Genomic DNA, 7,177 nt, shown 5'->3' with positions numbered 1-7,177 from the left:
AAAAATTAGAGTAGTATGAAAATATAGTAGATTCCACGAGATCTAGCCTTTACTTGAAAAATTGTGGTCCCAGAAGAACAGAAAGTTAAAAATGAGGCAATATTTGAAGACATAACAACTCAGAGTTTTCCTTAACAAGGCAAAGCTTCAACCTACAGATTAAAGAAACTCAGTGGTACCCAACAGGATAAATATAGATATTCAGCTAAATACATCAGAGTGAAACTGCTGAATATCAAGTCAAAGAGAAAAATCTTAAAAGCAACAGAAATTTTCTTTAAAAAGACATTACTTTTATTGAAACCATAGAATTACAACTGATATCTCAAAAGCAACAATAGCTGGAAAACAATGGAATGACATTTTCAAGGAAACAAAAGAAAATAATTGCTAAATTACTAGATCCAGGAAAATGCAGCTTAAAAATGAAGTTGAAATAAAGACATTTTCAGACAAACAATAATATAAGACTGCAGCAGACTGTACTAGACAATTAAGAGAGGAACCTCTGACATTAAAAAAGGTAATCCTGTTAAAAGACATGGGGTGATGGAAGAGGTAAAGAGCAAAGAAAGACAAATTGGGATGGGAGTAATTCCAAATGCAAATCAAACAATAATGCTTTAGTTATATATGATTTTCTTTTCTATTTCTCTGATTACTAATAAGAATGAACATTTTTTTCCTGTGTTCATCACCATTCATGACACTCCTTTGAGAAATGCCTGCTCCTCACCTTTGCTTTCTTTTCTATTTGTTCACTTGTCTTCTTGTGATTTATTTGTTATTTATTTCATATAAATTATATCATTTTTACTTATTTTTGCTGTGCTTTGATCTTAAAAGTTTTTATTTTTTATGAAGTTAAATGTATCAGTTTCCCTTTATAGATATAACTTTTACTTCAATGTTTAAGAAAACTTTTATATCTCAAGACTAAAAAGTAAAACTCAATGACGGTTTGATTTGCAACATTAGAAAGGAGGGGTTGGAGATGGATTCTCAGCTGACAGCTTGTATAAGTGGATGGATGGTAAATCTACCTACTGAGAAAAAGGACACTACAAGAGTACTAGGTTTTAGGGAAGGGGAGGAAGATTACAAATTTATTCTTGGCCACATTCAGTTTGAAATGCCTTTGAGTCTTCTATGATTAATATATTAAGAGGGAAAATGGTTACATGTATCTGGTGCTCCTAAGAGGTTTCAGAGATGGAGATGTTATTTATTAATTATTTGTATGACAGGGGAAAATTACAGCCATGAGTGTAAATGAGCTCACCTAAAATGAGCGGAACAGTGGTTCTTAACTAAGGGTGATTCAAATGTCCTGTGGAACATTTGACAATGTGTGTAGACATTATTTTGTTGTCACAACTTGGAGGAGTGAGAGGGGAGTGTCTCTATCAGATAGAGGTCAGGGGTTCTGCTAAACAACCTACAATGCACAGGACAGCTACCATCATGAACCCCACTTCATAACAAGAAATTGTCCATCCCACAGCATCAGTAGTACCACAGTTGAAAAAGAGAGAACTCAAGAATCACCTGGGTGTTAGGTTTCTGTGCTCCAGGTTGGCTAACTGAGAGGTGAGAGAGCAGAGAGAAGAGGGCACAGGCCGTGTTTTGAGCAGCATTTGGTGGCTGTGTAGAAGAGGGCAAATTTTCAAATGACATTGAGGAGGAGCAATTACTAATTTAGGAGGAAAACCAGGAGTGTTAAGTCATGGAAACCAGAAACCAAAGAGAGAAAGTGATCAGGGATGTCAAATTCTAGTGAATTTAATCAAGTTAGGAATAAAGTATCAAATCAGACAGAGGTCGTGTAAATGCAGGTTTTGATGACCTTACCAAGAGCTGTTTCAGTGGAGTGATAAGGGCAAGAAGGGAGCAAAGTCAGATGAGAAGGTATTGAGGATTGAGTGGGAGATACAGAAATGAAATTAGCAAGAATAAGTAGCTCTTTCAAGATATTTGGCTGCGAATGAAAGAAGAAACAGAGGTGTGAAGTGGAGTGAGATTTTTCTTTTCTTTCCTTTTTTTTTTTTTTCTGAGGAGAGATTTAAGAATACTTAAAAGCCAATGGACAAAAATAACAAATGTTGGCAAGGATGCAGAGAAAAGGGCACTCTTGTACACTGCTGGTGGTAATGTAAATCAGTACAGCCATTGGAAAACCGTATAGAGTTTCTTCAAGAAACGAAAAAATAGAACTACCACAAAATCCAGTAATCCCATCACTGGGAATTCATCCAAAGGAAAGGAAATCAGTATATCACAGGGATGTCTGCACTTCCATGTTTATTGCAGCGCTATTTGCAACAGTCAAGATAGGGAATCAGCCTGTGTCCATCCACGGATGAACAGATAAAGAAAATGTGAGTTGTACGCACAATGCAATACTATTCATCCATTTAAAAGACAAAATCTTGCTATTTGCAGCAACATAGATGGAACTGGAGGTCACTATGTTAAGTGAAATAAGCCAGGCACAGAGAGACAAATACCATATGTCCTTACTCATAATGTGGGAGCTAAAAAGTTGATCTCATGGAGGTAGAGAGGAAAATGATGGTTACCAGAGCCTGTGGTAGGAGAGATGGATGTGGCGAGAGGGATGAAGCAAGGTTTGTTAATGGGTACAAAAATACAATTTGATGGAAGGGGTAAGTTCTAGTATTCAATAGCACAGTAGGGTGACTCTAGTTAACAATATATTTTATATTTTAAAATAGCTAGAAGGGGGAAAGCCGGGGAAGAGGCCAAGGCGGGAGGGCTCTGACCCATGGCAGCCAAGACTGCTGGCGTGGGGCGCTGGTAGGTGGTGAAGAAGGGCAGGCGGCCTGGGGCCGGCGCCAGCGGCAGAGGCGGCAGCGGGAACCGCCGGACGCTCGGGGAAGCAAATGGAGTGTGGAAATACGACCTGACCCTTCCAATCCAGACCACAGACACCCTTTATGAGCGGGGCTTTGAGAATATCATGAAGCGGTAGAATAAGGAGCAGGTCTCACCCCCTGCTGTGGAGCCTAAGAAACCAGGGAACAAGAAGTAGCCAAAGAAGATGGCAACTCTTCCCAACCAAAACCAGAAGCAGGGCCGCTTCCGCAGCCTGGAGGAAGCACTGAAAGCTCTGGATGTGGCAGCCCTGCAGAAGAAACTGGACAAGAGTCAGAGCATGTTCTCTGGAAACCCATCCATATGGTTGAAGGACCTGGCCAGCTATCTCAACTACAAGCTACAAACTCCTCTAAGTGAACCCACGCTGAGCCAGCATACTCATGATTATCTCTACAGCCTGGTGAGCCGGGAGCTGCCCGGGATCATCTGAGGGCTGTTGGCGAAGGCAGCAGGGTCTCTGGAGCTCTTTTTTGACCACTGTCTGTTCACCATGCTGCAAGAGCCGGATAAGACACCAGGGGAGTCACTACATGGTTACCGCATCTGTATCCAGGCCATCCTGCAAGACAAGCCCAAGATTGCCACCGCAAACCTCCTGGATCTACTGAGGTCCCACCAGAGCCGACCAGCAAAGTGTATGACCATCATGTGGGCCCTGGGTCAAGTGGATTTTGCCAACCTCACCGAGGGACTGAAAGTGTGGCTGGGGATCATGCTGCCTGTGCTGGGCATCAAGTCTCTGTCTCCCTTTGCCATCACATACCTGGATCGGCTGCTCCTGATGCATCCCAGCCGTACCAAGGGCTTCGGCATGGTTGGCCCCAAGGACTTCTTCCCACTTCTGGACTTTGCCTATATGCCGAACAACTCCCTGACACCCAGCCTGCAGGAGCAGCTCTGTCAGCTCTACCCCCGACTGAAGGTGCTGGCATTTGGAGCAAAGCCGGATTCCACCCTGCATACCTACTTCCCTTCTTTCCTGTCCAGAGCCACCCCTAGCTGTCCCCCTGAGATGAAGAAAGCTCCTGAGCAGCCTGACCGAGTGCCTGACAGTGGACCCCCTCAGCGCCAGTGTCTGGAGGCAGCTGTACCCTAAGCACCTGTCACAGTCCAGCCTGCTGCTGGAGCACTTGCTCAGCTCCTGGGAGCAGATTCCCAAGAAGGTACAGAAGTCTTTGCAAAAAATCATTCAGTCCCTCAAGCTTACCAACCAGGAGCTGATGAGGAAGGGCAACGGTAACAACCAAGATGTTGTCACCTGTGACACGGCCTGCAAGGGCCTGTTGCAGCAGGCTCAGGGTCTTCAGCTGCCCTGGACGCGGCTCCTCCTGTTGCTGCTGGTCTTCGCTGTAGGCTTCCTGTGCCATGACCTCTGGTCACACAGCTCCTTCCAGGCCTCCCTTACTGGCCGGTTGCTTCGAACATCTGGTTTCTTACCTGCCAGCCAACAAGCGTGTGCCAAGCTCTACTCCTACAGACCACAAGGATACAGCTGACTGGACAAGACACTGCCTGTCTGGGGCTCCCACCTGCTCACCATGGTGCGGCCCAGCTTGCAGCTGGCCTGGGCTCACACCAACGCCACAGTCAGCTTCTTTTCTGCCCACTGTGCCTCTCACCTTGCCTGGTTTGGTGACAGCCTCACCAGCCTCTCTCAGAGGCTACAGATCCAGCTCCCTGATTTCCTGAATCAGCTGCTCCACTATCTGAGAGAGCTGCTCCTGCTTTTCTACCAGAATGTGCTGCTGCCATTGTGGCACCTCTTGCTTGAGGCCCTGGCCAGCACCCACGAGCACTGCCATGAGGCATGCAGAGGTGAGGTGACCTGGGACTGCATGAAGACACAGCTCAGTGAGGCTGTTCCCTGGACCTGGCTCAGCCTACAGGACATCACAGTGGCTTTCTTGGACTGGGCACTTGCCCTGATATCCCAGCAGTAGGCCCTGCCTCCCTGGCCACTGATTTCTGCGTGGGCAAACCATCCAAGACTGCAGCGGGTAGAAGGTGGCAGTTCTTCATGGGAGTCTTTTTAAGTTGGTGCCTGAGTTCTCTCCTAGGCAAGTGGCCAGTTGCCTCCACCTCAGTTCTTCCATCTTTGGTGGAGACGGGGCCCAGCGGCATCTCAGTCTCGTACCCACAATTCCACTGAACATTTTTCTGGCCCTACTGCACATGGCCCCCGGCCTCCATCCTTGTGCCGCCCTTGCCCTCTGCCTTCTGCTTCCTTCCATCTCATTTCTAAACCCCAAACAGCTCATCTCTAAAAAGACAGAACGCCCAGCATGTGGCTTCTGTGTTCTTCTGACAAATGATTCCTGCTTCTCCAGACTTTAGCAGCCTCCTGTTCCCATTCTTGGTCACAGCTCTAGCCACAGCAGAAGGAAAGGGGCTTCCAGAAGCCCCACTGAGAAACAGCAGCCTTACCTCCACCTGAAGCCCAGGTGTGGCTGTCAGTGGATATGGGGGACTGCATGGAAATGCCTCTCACTTCAAAATGCCCAACCTGCCCCAAATGCCTCTGAGCCCCTCCCTGTCTCCTCCTTCATAGTCCTACTTCTTCCAGCTTTCCATTCCCCATCATGCTGGGGGACTCTGTCACAAGGTTCAGCTTCTCTCCACTGTCCACCCCTCCTATCATCTGTCTGGAGAGCAGAGCCCAGGTAGTTGTGTGCCTTGGGCCCAGGGAACCCTCCATCAACCTGAGACAGGACTCAGCATATGGTTCTTGGGTACGCCTACCAGGTGGAATAAAGGACACAGATTTGAAAAAAAAAAAAAAAATAGCTAGAAGACTTGAAATATTCTTAACACAAAGAAATGGTAAATGTTTGAGGTGATGGCTATCCTAAAAACCCTGATTGATCATTACACATTGTATGCATGTATCAAAATACTGCATGTACCCTATAATATGTACAAATATTATATATTGATAAAAATCATAAAAATAAAAAAAATTTAAATAGAAGCAGGGCTACCCAGGTACCACCATGCTTGAGAGGCCATCTGTAGGTACCCTGGCCAGTGACCCCAGCTAAGGCCATCCCCATTGACACATCAGCCATGTGAGCAGAGCCATGGCAGACCTCCCAGCCTGACCATCTGCCTGTTGAATTCCATGGAGCGACCTTAGTCAAAAGAGGTGGAAAAGAAGACGTGGCCAACCAAAAGGAGCTTGAATTTCTGACCACAGAATTCCTGACCATAAAATTATGAGCTCTAATAAAATGTTTTCAAAGGCAAACAAACAATGACAAAGGCCAATGGAGTAGATCCAAATGAGGGAGAACGAGAGAAATGTACTAGAGAGATCCTGACAGTGTGTGGATGTGGAGGATGGGAGAATTCAAGGGCCAGAAGGAAAAGATGACTTTAGGCAGGAGGAGAAATAGCTCTGCCAGTATAATAGGGAGAAGGAAGATGGAATGTGTTATGTGTAAGTGGATGTGCATGTAGGTTTACGAGCAATACTTCCAATCTAACAGCTTCTACTTTTAATCTAAAGTAGGAGGCAAGTTCAACTGCTGAAAATTGGGAAAGAAGTGTGGAATGAGACTGTATAGAATGAAGATAGTTTTAAATATGCCTTGTGTTTGGTAGAATAGTCAGTGATAAAAAAAAAAAGGTAACAAGATAACACAATCATCCATCTGTCTCATTTCAGTCACCATCTCTCTCTCACTCTCTCCCATTTCCTCTTTCCTTTTCTTTCTCCCTCCTTCCCTTTTCCTCTTCCTCTGTGTCTCACCTCTCAGCCAACCTGGAGCACAAATGCCTAACAGCCAGGTGATTCTTGAGTTCTCTCTTAAACATCAAGTTTTAATAGATTTTTCATCCCACACAGGACATAGTTACACAGAAGACAATTCAGTGGAACATTTATTCTCTACTTTTTCTGCCTTATGACTGCATCTTTACATTCTAAGTTTCTAACTTATTATACAGTCATCAGAAATATGTTCAAATGAATCCTACGTAAACTCACTATTTTGGGCCATTTCTACTCCATAAAGTACCTGAAATGAATGATAACCTACTACACAACAGGTCTCTGCTTATTTCTGCTCCTCAATGGTATCTTCCCATGGCTGTCACAAGTAGTAGGCTTATTGTAGTCAATAAGGCTTATTGTAGTCAATTCACTTCAATTCTGATTCCTTTAATTCTAATTTGTGTGAAAGAAATTTGAGAAACTTGCTTAAATTCCCCAAGACACTGTTGACTAATCATTAAATGGACATTATGATAACTGTCTTTCACAGGCATTGTATTAACTACT

At 44.7% G+C, this 7,177-nt stretch overlaps 1 pseudogene across 1 annotated transcript; it reads left to right on the top strand.

Moving 5' to 3' along the window:
- Positions 1-2,785: 2,785 nt before the first annotated feature.
- On the top strand, positions 2,786-5,291 carry LOC112629414 (annotated as a pseudogene). Its single transcript, XR_003120591.1, has 2 exons — positions 2,786-3,298; positions 3,410-5,291. The product of XR_003120591.1 is annotated as a transmembrane protein 214-like (transcript).
- The last annotated feature ends 1,886 nt before the right edge of the window (positions 5,292-7,177 follow it).

The sequence above is a fragment of the Theropithecus gelada genome, chromosome 7b (genome assembly GCF_003255815.1).
Source record: "Theropithecus gelada isolate Dixy chromosome 7b, Tgel_1.0, whole genome shotgun sequence".
Taxonomy (NCBI): Eukaryota; Metazoa; Chordata; class Mammalia; order Primates; family Cercopithecidae; genus Theropithecus; species Theropithecus gelada.
Note: the sequence above shows the minus strand (reverse complement) of the source record. Positions and strands in the feature narration are given on the sequence as shown.